This window comes from Prenolepis imparis, unplaced genomic scaffold, assembly GCF_030444845.1.
Source record: "Prenolepis imparis isolate NDT839.2.m4 unplaced genomic scaffold, iyPreImpa1.0 SCAF_7, whole genome shotgun sequence".
Taxonomy (NCBI): Eukaryota; Metazoa; Arthropoda; class Insecta; order Hymenoptera; family Formicidae; genus Prenolepis; species Prenolepis imparis.
Window position 1 is genome coordinate 18,776,241 of NW_028141165.1, and position 17,662 is coordinate 18,793,902.

At 30.4% G+C, this 17,662-nt stretch overlaps 1 pseudogene; it reads left to right on the forward strand.

The window, feature by feature from the left end:
• The first annotated feature begins 1,836 nt into the window (after positions 1 to 1,836).
• On the forward strand, positions 1,837 to 3,740 carry LOC145938728 (uncharacterized; annotated as a pseudogene).
• The last annotated feature ends 13,922 nt before the right edge of the window (positions 3,741 to 17,662 follow it).

Consider the following 17,662-nt stretch of genomic DNA (forward strand, 5'->3'; position numbering starts at 1 on the left):
CAGTTTCAATTTAAGTTTAAGTCTAACAATAAGTTATGACGTTTAGCCCTGTGTATCCTGTAACAAAATTTTATCTAACAGGGTATTATATTATATATTAAAATTTTATCTATAAGCTCTATAGCTTTTTAACTCTGTATTTTGTCCTTACTGTACACTGCTATATAATTCATAGAAATACAACAGCAATATAGAGCACCTTTAATGTATATTATTTTAATTTGTAGGATTATATTTAAAAATTATTTGGTATAATATTTTAAAGTTAGTATATTGATTTTTTTTTTTTTTAGTTAATATTTAAGGAGAAATCAGTCGGTGAGTCAAAGATTTTTTATTTGTGCAATAGATTACATGATTTTTTTAAATTATATAGACTCAAACTTTTAATTTTGTTCATAATGGAGATATTATGTTTTGTATGTAACAAGCAATTTTATTCAATTGAGACTCTGATAGCACACATAAAAGTATACCATGTTGTAGCTGCTCATACTGCTCTTAGATGTTCTGCACTTAATTGCTATAAAACTTGTCCTTCCTTACGTGCATATAAAAGACATCTACTCAAATGTTCTTTCTTTTGCATAAAAATTCTTCACAAGAGCAAATTCAATCTTCTGATGCTTGTCATATTATTAAAACAGAACAATCAAATAGTATTTCAAATGCTGATCACCATGAAGTTGAATTAAATATATCAGAAAGTGATTCAATTTCAGTTTATGATATTAAAAAAGCCTTAGTGAATTCCACACTTGTTTTTGTATCAAAATTATATGCTTCCAACACTTTGAATCGGGTTCATGTTCAACAGATAGTTGATGCTACTTCAGATTTATTATCAAGTGGATACTTAAATATTTTAAAAAACAAAGTTTTTAAAATGTTGAGTAAGTTTGATTATAATAACGAAGAACTTTATGAACTTTCTCTTATGTTTAATGCATGTGATAATATTTTCGCTGGTCTCCATAGTGACTATGAAAGATTAGAAGCATTGAAAGAAAGTGAATTCTATATAGCTCCTACAACTTATGTGATTGGTAGTCACTATAGGCCTAGAACACAGGGTAACAAGACAGTAATGAATCATGAACTTGATACTGGTCAATACATTCCTATAAAAGAAGTTTTAAAGCGTTTTTTGGAATTACCAGGTTGCCTTAATGCGATTATTTCCAATTTAGAGCATTTGTCTCAAAATGATGAGCCTTTTTCAAATGTTGTACAAGGAGAGATGTGGAAGGAAAAAGTAATCAAACATTTTGATGGCAAAACAGTGCTTCCACTTATTTTTTACTTTGACGATATAGACCCAGATAATATCACAGGATCTCATGCTGGTCAGCACAAAATAGGAGCAGTTTATTACAATATTGCTTGTATACCTCAAGATTATGCTTCAAAACTTGATAACATATTTTTGGCTTCTTTGTTTCTCTCAGAATGTAAAGTACATGGAAATCTGAATTTACTTAGACCTATAATTCAAGATTTAAAAATCTGGAAAAATCTGGATTAATTATAAAAACTAGCTCAGGAGAGAAACAAATTTATTTTAGTTTATGTCTTTTGCTAGGTGACAACTTAGGAATCCACTCTATCTGTGGTCTGTCTGAAGGATTTAATGCAAATTATCCATGTAGAATGTGCAAGCATCACAGGAATGAAATTGTATCTCAAACTACTCTTGATACAAATAAATTAAGAACAATGCAGAATTATGCTGCTGATGTTTTGTTACAAGATCTTACCATGACTGATATTAAGGAAAAATGCATTTGGGACGACATTCCCAGCTTTTCTTTCATACAAAGCATTAGCTTCGATATTATGCACGATCTTTTAGAGGGAGTATGTGATTATGATTTAGGACTTATACTTTTTGATTTAATATATGATAAAAAATACTTTTCTCTGGAGACTTTGAATAATCGTATAATTTATTTTGATTACGGTCCTGTAGAGTTAGGTAATGCAGTACCACAAATTAAAAAAGAGCACCTTATAACTCGTAAACTTAAGTTTTCTTCCTCAGAGATGTTATATTTTATTAGATATTTTGGATTAATGTTAGGTGATTTAGTTCCTGAGGATGCTGAAAGTTGGCATCTTTATTTAAAACTAAAATCCATTATAGACATAGTAACCACGCCTTATGTAAACCTTCGATCACTTAGTTATCTGAGTACCCTTATTTCAGAACATCATGAAATATATCTTACTGTCTTTCCCCAAGCTACACTCAAACCTAAGCATCATGCTCCATTATCCTGAAGTCATACGTAGAGTTGGTCCCTTATGGTTTATCTGTTCGATGGGAAGCCAAACATAGACCTTTTAAGCAGGCAGCTCATGCTACAAATTCTCGCAGAAATTTACCTTTGACTTTGGCGATAAAACATCAACTGAATTTATGTGCCAGATTTTTATCTGGAAAGCCTCTGGGTGAAAAATATTCTTTTGGAGTTCAAGAAGAGGTCAGTATTAAAGATATTAAAAATTATGAATTATTTCATGATGTTCTGCCGAAGAATTTAAATGAAATAATAACGATATTCTCATGGATCAGAATTTCTGGTACTATTTATAAAGAAGGAATGTGTGTAGCTGTGATGTTCCACAAAGACACTGGTTATCCTGTATTTGGTCGAATAAACTTTGTTACATATTGTGACAAATCTGATGATGTGTATTTTTTTTTGTATATGTTTGAAACCGTGGATTTTGTGGAACATCTTTGTAGTTATGAAGTGATCGAAGGTTCTGAATGGAAATTTGTTAAATTTAGTAATTTAATAGTACCTACACCTTCTCACTGTAGAGTTGGAGCAAGAAGTTCTTCTAGTTACATAACATTCCGCCATGCATTTGTGTAAAATAATTAATTTTTTTATATTTATAAAAATTTTAATTTTATATAAAATATTAAATGTATTTAAAAAAGTAATATTTGTTTTTTCCTAAGAAATTTATACCTATTTAATAGTACGATATAAATGTAAATATTATGTACAATTTTATGCTTTTCACGAAATATATATTTTATTTTAGTCACCACTAAAAACAACATTACTTGAAATAATTTTTAATTTCAAGAGATTATGCAGTTTAAAAAAGTAATTCAAAAAGATGATTTTTTAAATCATATACAAATTAATGTGTGCGTGCGTGCGTGCGTGCGCGCGTGTGTGTGTGTGTGTGTGTGTGTGTGTGTGTGAGAGAGAGAGAGAGAGAGAGAGAGAGAGGATTCTTCATGAAAAAAGTATAATACTCTACAAACAAAAGTATTATTTGAATTACACAGAAAAGACCATTTTCTAGTCACCAAATGATAATCAGATATGAATTAATGCTTAGTAAGTTTGAAAATAGAATATATTTGTTTTAAAGTATTGGTATAAATATTTTAAATAAGAATAATATTAGATTCATAAAAAGAGGAGATTACTCTAGCATTAAGAGAATTGTAATCTTAAGTTCAATATCTCTTGGTTATGGGATATTCCTCTAGATTTTAGAGTATCTTCTTGAGACCATATATCAGAGGAAAATCCTCTAGAATCGAAGAGGAACCGCTAAAAATTAGAACATTTTTTTTGGGTGTTATATCTTTCAACGTCTGTTATTGTATTCGCTGGTGCTGCTAATATGATATCATCTACATAGCGATAGTAGAATGATATTGCTGTATCTAATGTGTTTATAATGGAATTTTGTAGATCTTGCATAACTAGGTCTGAAATTATTGGCGATAACGGAGAACCCATGGGAGTACCATAAGTTTGTTTGTAAATTTTTTCATTGAATATAAAATAAGTAGATGATAAAACAAAGTTACCCAGTGAGCATTATTGAGAGGAAGAGCTCTTTAAGAGAACTTTTTGAAGACTTCATTAATTTTTCTCACAAATGATATTAGTAAGTTATCTTTTTTGTAAGATATCTTTCAGAAGAGCTCTTTAAGAGAACTTTTGAAGACCTTATTAATTTCTCTTAAAAATGATATCAGTAAGTTATCTTTTTGTAAGATATCTTTCAAAAGAGCTCTTTATGTTGTCTATTCATAGATGTCTGTAGAGTCTCTAGCAAGCGTGCTATTTTACGAACGCCGCACATGGGCAAGCCTCATATATATGTACGTGTGTGAACTGCGTGTTCTGAGTTGAATTTCAAGGAGATAGCATTTACGTTCTTCGATATTAACGTTTAATCTTTCTTTCTTAACGCAAATATAATTTCTTTCTTAAATTATAAATATTATTAAATATGTATTTGAGCATAAAATAGAGATTATATATTTTCATATATATTTTTGTTATTTGTTCTATGTTGCCTCTATATCCAACCAAAGAAGTTGGGTTATGTCTGCAAAAAGCACGTTGCAATCATAAAGTTTTTTTTTTATTCAAAGTCTATGGGCATCTTGAAACCTGTTTTAATTTTAATAAAATGTTATAAAAGAAATGTATACTAAGAGTTATATTTTTTTTAATATAAAAAAAAATATGTAAAAATATAATACTACAAATAGCAATTCTTAACGGTAACTTTTTTTTGATATTTAAAAGAAGTCAGATTGTGGAATTCTTTTAGATGTCATTTATGTGATGTCTTTCTTTCCTCTAAAATCGACGCATTGGAGGACTTATTGATATCATAATATTATCATTTTGTAGGAGATATCGGAAGTCCGACTCTTAAACTTGAGTACTTTATGCATTTCTTTTGATAACATATTGCTCACTGCGTAACCATGAAAATAAATTTCTCTTTTGGAATTTTTGTGTGTAGTTTAATATAATTCCATCTGTTAATAATACTTCCAATTGCAAGATGTAGAGGTACATTTGTAAAAAGTGAAACCACATCAAGTGAAATTAAAACATCCTGTTCTCTTAATGTTTTTCCTGACAATGCTGTACAATTCAAAACTGTTATTTATGTAGGTAGCCGATTTCGGGATGCTTTTTGTTAAGATATTGTGAATAAATGAGGCTATATTATATAAAGACGTGCTGATAGAAGATACAATAATTCTGAACGGTACATTGTCTTTAGGTAGACCGTAAGCTTTGGGTATTATCGAGTTACTCGAATGCAAAAAATAATATTCTTTTTTGGTAATGTGCTCATTTTTTAACCAATTCTTTAATATGTCATTAAGTTCCCTTTCAATTTTTGATGCGGGGTTCTTGTTGATCAAAGTATAGGTTTTTTTATCATTTAGTAGGTCTTCCACTTTTTCGATGTAATTGTCTTTGTTTAGTGCAACCGTTACATTGCCTTTATCAGCACGCGTGAAAAGGATGTTAGGATTATGAGAGCAAAATTGTTTAGTTATTATAAATGAAGCATCGATAATAATCTTGATTGAATAGGGTTCGTGTGATGATTATTCCGAATAAAATGATGGAACTGTGGTATGGAAATGTTGCAGATAGTTGTAATATTATTGATATTGTTGGTGTTAAATTCAATATCATTAATAAACTCATGTATGGCCGTTTTTTTATTTTTTTGTGATCGGGAGGCTGAAATTACTGCCTAATTGTAACAAATTAGAAACCTCTCCCGGGATTTCATGACCAGATAAATTTATGGACCATTTTTCATTAGTATTATTTAAAGGATGAACAGGTTTTTTTTTTAGGAAATCAGATGCTTTGATATCTGTGATAATAAGATTGTTATTAATAGTAGTAATTGGTTTGATGTTTTTAATATATGCTTTGTTTTTTTCCTTTAGTAAACCTTGAAATTTTTTCATATGTAGATAATGAATTTTTATGGTAATTATCAAAAGCTCTCATGTAATGTTTTCTTATGTCAGACCATATGTATGTAGGAAAACTATTGGAAAGAATTTGGTTTATGGTGTATTTTTCATCATGTAACAATTCAATTAATCTGTGAAGATCAAAAATCTCAATTTTTAATGAATCAACCTTGAATTTATGCAGCATTCTGTCTCTTCTTTTTAATGATCTATGATGATATAAATTAATATAATTTTAAGAAATATTTTTATCGACTCTCGGTATTTATTAACTAAATGTGATTCTTAAATTCGGCCAATAGAGCCAAACACGAAAATCAAATTTTTAATTTCTCGGAACTGTATCTCTTCGTTTTGAGATTACTAAGTTCAATCAATTAATAATCCTCGAACTTACAACGGGAGAATAGGCGAGAAAAATATTGGTCCGAAAAGTCGCTGAAGCGGGAATTGAACCCGCGCCTTTCGCTTGCCGAGCGACTGCTCTTACCACTAAGCTATTCAGACCCTTTCAATCCTATATTTTTCATTTGCCTTATAGTGGATGTTAGTAAATAGCGCCATGAATTAGGCCCAGACGTGAAATATATAAGCGAAATAAATAATAATATATATAATAATAAATTTTATATATTTCACGTCTGGGCCTTATTCATGGCGCTATTTACTAACATCCACTATAAGGCAAATGAAAAATATAGGATCGAAAGGGTCTGAATAGCTTAGTGGTAAGAGCAGTCGCCCGGCAAGCGAAAGACGCGGGTTCAATTCCCGCTTCAGCAACTTTTCGGACCAATATTTTTCTCGCCTATTCTCCCGTTGTAAGTTCGAGGATTATTAATTGATCGAACTTAGTAATCTCAAACCAAGAGATACAGTTCCGAGAAATTAAAAATTTGATTTTCCTGCTTGGCTCTATTGGCCGAATTTAAGAATCACATTTAGATATAAATTAAATTCAAAGTTACATAAATTCATTAGATGTTTGGGAAATAAATCCCAATTTTTGCATGACCGTAAAAAAGTTAGTTTTGATGTAGTTTTTACTAATTTGTAGTTGACATCAATCCATTTTTTTACCCAATAAGCTGTTCGCTCACCAAATGTTCTATAAATAAAATCGAAATTAAATGTGTGATACTTGAACCCAAAATTATTATAACGCATATTAGGCCCGCGTAAATAGATTTAGTTTTTAGTTAATAACATGTAAAATATGTAGAAGAGAATAATAAAGAATTTTTAAGTTTAAATTATGATGTAATTTCTTTGTACGCATTTCCAATCCGCATTCTCTCCCACCCGTAAACAGTTCCCTAGCTCTTATACGTATAGCTCCCAATAGTTGTGTGGTCCTTGCGGGGGTTGATGTCATGTGGGGAAGGGGGCCGCGAGGCTAGAGACCGAGCGGCTAGAGACTGAGAGGGTAGGGACCGAGAGGCTAGGGATCGCGAGAAGAGAGACTAGGGACCGCAAGAGAGGTGTCACGGCGAGAAACATGAAAGAGAGAGATAGCGCGAAGCTAGAGACTACGAGAGAGGTTTGCAAAGGAAAAGAAGAGGAATTTTAAAAACATTTTCTTTAATATTGACATTAATTTTTCATTACCATAAATATGTATTTACGTGTGTGTGTGTGTGTGTGTGTGAAATTAAAGAGAATATAAATGTATATAAATGTATATAAATGTGAATATATAAATGTGAATATAAAATGGATATAAAATTATAATATAAAATGGATATATGAGTATATAAATAAGTGTATATAAATTTGAATATAAATGAATATATAAATGAATATATGAGTATAAAAAATTTTAAGGATCGCGAGAGCGCTTAGAAGAGATAGCGCGAGGCGTTTTATGAGAGAGCGAGAGATGGGGAAGGAGAACGCGATTCATTTATCACATTTATAATTCTATTATTAATTTCTTCGACTATCATTACTTCCTCATCACTATCACTATCGATAATAATGTCTCTATCCATATCTTATTCACACTTTAACTTTCTTCTGTACTATACGAATGTTAAAGACTTTTTGACGCGGAGACAGACCCACTCTCCATAAGTTTCAACCCCCATTCCTCTCAAAATTATCGCAATTCTTCCTTAAATAATATTAAGGAAAATGTTTCGCTCTCGTTTTTATGGGAGATTTTTCGCGTGGGTACAAAGCTGCCGAACGTCAGCGCTTTTACATTTGCACCTATAAATAACGTTTCGACATGTTCGTCGCAGCGTCGGCTCTGAAATCTTCATTTCTTTCCATAATATCCTAATGATTTTATGGACATTTAATGGCCATTTTGTCCATAAAATGAAAAAAATATATAGTTTTAATGGATTTTAAAACGCTCCGTTGACAAGTTCGAGCAGCCGGACATCGGCGCTTGTTCTATACCTTTTTGGGAAAATGTCTAAGATCCCTCATAAAAAAATCGTAAAGATACCATGTACAAATATTGCACTCTGAAAACTCCCCCTTCTTTGTCGAAACATCCCCTCCACCCGCGTGACGTCAGCCCCCGCGCCATTGAGATACCCCCCGCCCCGCATGACGTCAGCCCCCGCGCCATTGAGATACCTCCGAGCCACCGAGATACCCCCGCGCCCCGCGCTCCCTTCGGAGGACCAGTGTTAGAATTGGCATAGTATACCTACTAAAAAATTTTGTCATTTCTTTGATAGTTTTATTGCAATTTTAATATTTACCTTAAGGGGGGTACGATTTAGCATACTTTTCTCTATGTAGTGTGTGATGTAGTATACTATTGTTAAAACTGTCATGTATTGTTTCTATGCCTAGTATATGGTTATGACTACAATAAATGCAAAATATATATTTTTTTTACTGATTAATATGTATAATGCTCAATATAGTGCTATTATTAAACTTGCAATGTATCAGTTTATTAACTATCGACCCGATATCACCGTAATGTATGTATACCTAATATAACAATTGTTTAAAGCTTATGCGTAATGCGATAGTATTATTACGCACATATTTTCTTAACATTTGATAATATTTGATAGCCGCTTGATATGCAGAATTTTATATCTAATTATTTAATGAATGTAATATATTTTTTGATAATGCAACATTCTATAATTTAATAATCATTCCTATTGCACGCAATAATTTTGTTCTTTTCTATTTTCTTTTTTGAGGTTTTGTGTAAATTAATGTGTCGATTAGCATATTTTTTATCTTAGCGTCTAATTCGATATTATGATAGGATCTTAACTTCTCAAATTTAGTACTACGTAATACAAGTTAAAATTAATATAATTTTATGCAACGACTTTCTCTAGTAATTTTTTTATAATATAACTCTAATTTAGATAGTATTTTATTATGTAATCTGTGGTAATATTATTATTATATATAATTATATGAAAATTCTTCTGAATGTCTAACGTTACTCTATGCTTCAAACTCTAGATATTTAAAAGAATGATATTTTTGAGTTTTTTATTATAAATTTTCTTGACATTTGTTTAGAATAACGTGTCCGCGTTGAACACTACTGGAGCTTCGAGGCAATTGCACTGTTAGTGGTCCTCGTTTTTCCGCAAGGCGCAGGACCTGTATTAGGCGTGGTTACATGCTTCTCATTTTCCGAGACTCGTCGGCCTCGTCCTGAGCCTCCGGTTGTGTGTGTGTGTGTGTGTGTGTGTGTGTGTGCGCGGTTAAATTAGAAAGTGAATTTGAAAGTGACTTTTCTTACGGAAGAAAATTTATTGTAACGAACTTGCCATATTATTTTGATGTTATAATATTTGAACGCACAAAGATAAAAAAAAATAAAAACAGAATAGAAAATTTTATTTGTTTGACTAAATGAAACACGATAATTAATAAAACATTAAAACAAAAACAATTATTTATATACAGGGTGTTTCATTTTAATCTCCTCAGGCAAATATCTCGTAAAATATGGAAAATACGGAAAAATGTTTCAGACAAAAGTTGTAGGACTTGAAGGGGGACAGATGATGAAAATATGGACTTGACCTTGAGTGACCTATTGAAGGTCAGGTCAATGTCATCGATGTTTTCTTAAATAGAACCCTCTATTTTTTATTGCATATTCTTGTATCCCTTGTCGAGACGTTTTCAAAACACTACCTATTGATGTCTCTTACGCAAGCCGTTCCCAAGATATGAAGCTTTAAAATTGACATAACCCTGGCATTTGCATTGCCCGATGTATACCGCGGGGAGGTTGTTCAGTCAAATTTGTACATCAAGTGGCCCTAAAAAGGGCAGACTTTGTGTGTGTATGTGTGTGTGGGTGTGTGTATATGCTTCTTTAGTAAAACTTTTCTCCAATTATTTTCCTTCTGGTTATTTTAAAGTAAGGAAAAGGATAAGAAAATGGTAGAGAAAGAGAGATAAAAGTTTTACTAAAGAAGCACACCCCCCCCCACACACACAAATTCTGCCCTTTTTACAGCCACTTGATGTACAAATTCGACTGAACAACCTCCCCGCTGTGGACATCGGATAATGCGACTGCCGATATGTCAATTTTAAAGCTTCATATCTTGGGAACGGCTTGCGTAAGAGACATCAATAGGTAGTGTTTTGAAAACGTCTCGACGAGGGCTACAAGGATATGCAATAAAAAATAGGGGATTTCATTTCAGAAAAGATCGATGACCTTGACCTGACCTTCAATAGGTCACTCAAGGTCCATATTTTCATCATCTGTCCTCCTTCAAGTCCTACAACTTTTGTCTGAAACATTTTTCCGTATCTTCCATATTTTTCCAGATGTTTGCCTGGGGAGATTAAAATGGGACACCCTGTATACATAAATAAGTGTTATATACATATATACATTATAATATACAATATACAGTTATATATAGATATTTTATTTACTCAAAGCCTCTGTTTCTCCACTGTAGGCCGACAGGTCGCCAACTTTCTCGCTAACAAGATCTCGGTACTTGACAGACTCCTGAGTGGGCGCGCTATCATAAGAACGGTCGTTACGAGAGTGAAGGATCTATCGCTTTGGGTCGATAGCAGGGCTTAATCTTGTGCGAAAGGGGGTGCGCGGACGGCGTCGCGTCGCTTATCGTTGCCGCACGGCCTACCCAAGACCGTACTAGAGGCGACAGCGTCCTTTACGCTAACTCGCAATAATTTTTACAAACGTTCATTCTGTTCAACTTTCCCGAGAGCTGGTCCGGTTCCTAGGCCTCGTGGACTCAAGAGGCGCGTGCGACACCAATGTCCGACTTCGCCAGACCGCAGCGCGATAATTTCCCTCCGCTGTTCGGGATGATTTTCTCGCCCTTGCAGGATGCGGCCCTGAGCCACCGCAAGAATCCGCACTCTCCTTGCCTTAACCGTTGCGTTGCCAGGTCGGCCGAATTCCGTTTCTCGGCAAATATTACGTTCCCGAATTGTTTGTTCCTTTTTTTGTAAGGTCGACTCCGCTGTTATTCTCCTAGGTTTTTGCCAAGCTTACGACTTTCCTTCCTGGATAATAATCCTCAGCGATAAGGCTCCTGTTACATGAAAAAAATAAAATAAAACGCGAATTAATTATCGAAATCTACTAACCATCGTATTCCGTCTCTCCGGGAATATGCGGCATTTGTAATCTCTCACATGATGCGGTCGCTCAGCCCTTGCCTTCGATTATGATGGGATGGACGCGCGTCGGAACGGCAACGTCACAATATATATATATATTTAGAAGAGTCCAAGATATCGATTTTTCAATTTTTATGTTATTTAAATTTTCGATGTTTCGAGAAGATCTCTGAAGATTTCCAATCAAAATCAATTTGTCGCGAAATGACGAGATATAAAGATGTTTCTGAATTAAGCTCGCGCGCGCCACGCACTTTTCTTCGTATGTCTGCTTATTTGAATATTATTCGTTTTTTGTTATTAAAATAGTTGTCTCACAAATCGCAATTAACAATAAAAATTTGAAAATTTAACTATACGTAATAAATGTGGTATTTACACGTTTGTACAATTTATTAAAAACAATTGACCGCGTCGAACGTGCAATAATCGCTATTAAAAATTGCATTTTTTTCTATGTATTGCATACACGAAGCGTATAAAAACCTTGTATTTTAAATTTTAATAATTAGAACGAACAGTAAGAAAGTAATGAAAAATAGATATATGATAAAAATACACTATAGGAATACTTGTAAAAAAACCGAAATTTTTGACCGTTGAGCTAAAAAATGTAGACACGTGTACGCAATTGGGAGCCGTCATATTTGTTCCCAACCTCGCATATATAGAATCCGTAGAACCTATACATGCATAGATCTTATAGGTATAGACCGGCAATTGCCTATAGTTTCTGTATTAGAAGCAGCATCCAGAGAACAATAGTTTTCCAAACACACTTCAAGAGAGAGGAGTACTAAAAAGTATGTTTCTAATCCCCTTCGAACAAAGTCTGCTATGTATTTCCAGTCTATATCTATAAGGTCTACGTGTAAAATAAAATGTTCAGGCTTGATTAAATCAACTTCGGGTAATTTTAACCTTAGCTTAATTTAGCGTGCCTATCTGAAGAGAACAATTAGAATAATAAAAATTTAAATTATAGAATTCTTTTTACATATAAATTTTTAGCGTAAAATTTTTTTATGCATTATTTAATAACATAATAAACATACAATGCTAATAATTTTTTGTAACATAATAAACATATATTTTATAACATATAATAAAATTAATGACAATATTTTAGATTTAAAAATAACTAAAAATAAAAAATAACAAAAAAAATGTTATATGTGTATAAAGATATTTTTTATTAAATTAATAATAACTTTATAAAATTTCATTAAAAAATGTATTACTTAAAATATATTTAACATAAACTTTTATTGGTGTTTATGCTGAATTAATTTAGTAAAATGTCTACCCTTTGTAAAATGTCTATCACAAAATCAACAGTCTGAGAGCTAATATAATTCAATCTAATTTTCTTTTTATTACAACCTCAATAAAATATATTAAATTAAGAGATTCCAGGATTTCTAAATCTTATTAATGACTGTCTTAATTATAAAATTCATTATAAAAACTGATTCAAAAATTTTTTTAATATAAACTTTTTACTAGTTTTATAAAGACACATTTTTATTACTTTCTCAGCTTTTGTACAAATAAAAATTAGATGATAAATTAAAAAACTTCTACTTTTTATTAAAATTAAAGAAGAATTTAAATAATGTATTTTTATAAACTTTTAAACAATTTTGACTTTATATTTTTTTCTATAAAGATTTAACAATAGAACCTTGCTATATAAGAAATAATTATTTAACCTCGCATACAGTACATGATTTTTTTACATAAGAGTGTGTGTATCAAAATTCTGAATTAAAGTTAATAAAATCTTTTGGTTAGGTTAGGTTAGGTTAGGTTAGGATATCTTATCAATTCTTTTGTTAATTAAGTTTTGATATTTTAAATTATTTATTTCAATTAAATAAGACACGTTTAATTGATGATGTGATCATATTAATTACATATACCAAATCAATTTTAGATGTTATTTATAATAAGGAAATATTGTCCTGAGGTATACAGTTAGCTGTAATCTTTGCGAATTTTACAGTACTAAGATTTCAGTCTACTAAGATTTATTATATATATTAACAAATTGTCAAGATATCAGGGTTGGCAAAAAACTTGTTTTTTTCATTTTAAACAAAAAACATTGATTTTTTTGTTTAAAACATGTTTTTTTTATTTTATACGTGTTTTTAAGTAAAGTAAGAAAAAAACATGTTTTAAACAAAAAAAACATGTTTTACACAAGCAAAAAAAACACTTGATAGCTTTGATCTGTAATCGTAATGTAATGTAACCGTAATCGTAATGTAATGTTCGACCACTCGCGTCTTTTTTCTGAGGAATCCATTAAAAATGTTAAACCGATAACATGGTGGCTTGCGTTAAAAGAAAATGTTAATACTGTAACGTTTGACTTATTGTTAGTTGAGTAATAATTCTTTATTAATATATAAAATTATATATTCTTTATTTTATTTTGAGTTATTAATTTTAATTAAATTTATAAAAGTAGGTATTAAAAAAATACCCAATATGCAATGACTGTAATGCAATTCCCAATTTCAATATGTTATTGTTACCGTTCATTTTTTCGTACTTAAATGTTTATTATTTTTTTAGTTAAAGGAATAACATTATTTAATTATTTGCAATAGATAAAATGTAAAATGCAATGTGTTATAATTTAGATTTTAATAGTTTGTGCAGATAGCTTTATAATTTATAAGTAGTCTTTAATATATTCAATTATATTGATTGTTATTTAATATATTTAATATCCAAAAATAAATATTCTGTTAAAATAATACTTATCTTAGTATTTTTATTTCATTATTTATATTTATATTTTTATATCTATATGTTACATATAACTATAGATAAAAAACTAAAAAAATTAACAATATGTAAGATGTGATTTGCCAGTCGAATTTTTAAACAAGGTTTAAGATTTTATTGACCAACACTGACTAAAATTAATTCTTATATTATAAGACCTTTATTTGGGAATAATCTCAATTCGAGATTTATTTCCCGACTCCCCTCTAACCCCCCTATAAAATTATAGGCGAGAAAAATATAGATCCGAAAGTCGCTGAATCGGGAATCGAACCCGAGACCTTTCGCTTGCCGGGCCGGGTTGGTGAGAGCAGTCGCCCGGCAAGCGAAAGGTCTCGGGTTCGATTCCCGATTCAGCGACTTTCGGATCTATATTTTTCTCGCCTATAATTTTATAGGGGGGTTAGAGGGGAGTCGGGAAATAAATCTCGAATTGAGATTATTCCCAAATAAAGGTCTTATAATATAAGAATTAATTTTACTCAGTGTTGGTCAATAAAATCTTAAACCTTGTTTAAAAAAATTAAAACAAAAACCTTTTTGCAACATTAGTTTTGCATGTCTATTAGTTTTTGTTTGTTTTTGTTTTTCTTTACAGTTTGTTTTTCAAATAATCATATGTTTTAATTGCAATGTTTTAAACAGTTTTAAACAGTAGTTTAAAACTGTTTAAAACAAAAATGTTTAAAACAGTGTCCACTGTTTTAAACATGTTTTAATCAAACAGTTTTAAACAAATTGTTTAAAACATGCCAACCCTGCAAGATATAGAATTGTTATTACAGCCATTTTGTGCTCGTTATGTCTTGACTCATTTTATATGATGATATATATGTATATATGTATTTTTATAAATTTTATTCTCACATAATTTATGATATAATTGAAGACTGTAAATACAAATTAAAAAACCAATAAATTTCATTTTTATTTTTGTAAAAATTAATTTTTGAGTTTATATTTTCAAATTAAAAATATATTTCTCGCATTCTAATTAAATAATTAATAAAATAATTTCTCAAAAGTAATCTCATTATGATTCTATTAGTTTTTTGTTTTCTTGTACAGAATATTGTTTTTTTAAATGCAAGCTTTTTAAATTTTTAATATTTATAATATCAAAAAGATCATTAAATAAATTTATAAAACTTGTTGATTGTAGCAGTGCTATCTTTAAATAAAAAAAATATTCATATATTTTAAAACTGTCAATGAATCAGCAACACTGTTACTAAATAATTAGGCTGCAAACCGAACTTTTATTTCTTGTTTTTAGTATTTTAAATGCTTGAAACAGTTGCTCAATTTATTCACTAAATAAAATTCTTCATTTTCTTGAATAGTGTGAAATTCTTCAAAATAAATATTTCCATGATATTCTTCCTCATATTTTGCAATTATAATACGAAAATCTTCTAAACAATTCCGTATTTATTTTAACATGTGTGATGGATTAACCAATATAAAACTTTTTTGTATTAACAAGATATAAAAAATATAACTAAAAATCCTCATATTTTGCAATTATAATACGAAAATCTTCTAAACAATTCCGTATTTATTTTAACATGTGTGATGGATTAACCAATATAAAACTTTTTTGTATTAACAAGATATAAAAAATATAACTAAAAATTGTTATTATGGTTTTCTTCATTTTCATTCGGCCAAAAAAAGCGGTACACTTGAAAAGTAGTAAAAAATTGTGAAAGTTTAAGAATTTACATCTCAGCTAATAATTATGATATCGAGGTGTTTAAAAAACGAAAATGAAGCTTGAAGTCTATAGTTTCAGAAAATTTTAGTGCCGATTACGTGGAATAATTAGTTTTGCAATGACAAATGACAGAGTGAGAACCTGCAAAGTTGATAAATTAAAGATCCACTTTCCTGAATTGCACGGCGTGAATCAGTTGACGTAACTCAATGGCATGAAAAACACGTAAAAATTCACTTTTCAGTACGAGTTCGGCACTACTTCCTCTCTATCGGCGAAAACTCTGTTTTATATATTTATTTAATAATCTTTTTGATATTATAAATATTAAAATGTTAAAGAACTTGCATTTTTAAAAATTGTTACAAAATTCTGTACAAGAAAACAAAAAACTTTTGAGAAATTATTTTATTAATTATTTAATTAGAATGTGTGTGTGTGTGTGTGTGCTTCTTTAGTAAAACTTTTCTCTAATTATTTTTCTTCTGGTTATTTTAATGTAAGGGAAAGGATAAGAAAATGGTAGAGAAAGAGAGATAAGTTTTACTAAAGAAGCACACACACACACACAGTCTGCTCTTTTTAGAGCCACTTGATGTACAAATTCGACTGAACAACCTCCCCGCTGTGTACATCGGATAATGCGATTGCCGATGATATGTCAATTTTGAAGCTTTGTATCTTGAGAACGGCTTGCGCAATAGACCCACATAGGTAGTGTTTTGAAAACGCTTCGACAAGAGTTACAAGAATATGCAATAAAAATAGGGGGTTCCATTTAAGAAAACATCGATGACCTTGACCTGACCTTCAATAACTCATTCAAGGTCAAGTCCATATTTTCATCATCTGTCCGCCTTCAAGTCCTACAACTTTTGTCTGAAATATTTTTCCGTATCTTCTATACTTTTCGAGATGTTTGCCTGTGGAGATTAAAATGGGACACCCTGTATATACACTTTATTAAAAAAAATTGAATTCTCTTAGAATCTGTTATATGTGTTATATGTAAAGAGAGATATATTTATTTTGATATTAAGACAATATGGCGTAGTTTACATCAAGCACTTGATACGCGTATCAAGCCTGATCTGATCAGCCAATAACTGAACCAATGTACTAGTTATTTACTATTTGATATGCGTATCAAGTGCATGATGTAAACTAGGCCAATAAGAGAACCACCTTTTTATTTAAAAAAAGTACAATTACAAACGTACAAAATATCAAATAGGTTCTATAGAATATAGTGCGTTTAACAGCAGAAGACAAATAATATTCAAATAAACAGACATACGGAAGAAAAGTGCGCAAACTTAATTCACAAACATCTTTATATCTCGTTGTTTCGCGACATTTTCTTGAAATTTTCAGAGAATATTCTCGAAACATCAAAGATTTAAATAACAAAAATTGAAAAATTGAAAAATATTTTGGTCTCCTTTAATAACGTAAGGCGTTAGATGACAAAGTTGATAAAATGCTAATTGTTCTGAAGTAATAATGAATAACGAGTCAATGCTCAATTCATTAAAAGTTTATGAAATAACAAAACACTTCTTGTAGATTGAGTTCTCAATCTATCTGAAAGAAAATAGATAATATAATTATAAATGTATTTTGACATAATCGCGTAGATTTAAATGTTCCTTAATTTTGAATAAATAATAGATATTTATTTTGTTTTTATTTTTATTTCGTTATATTTTACATTATATATATTGTACTTATAAATAGTTGTTTTT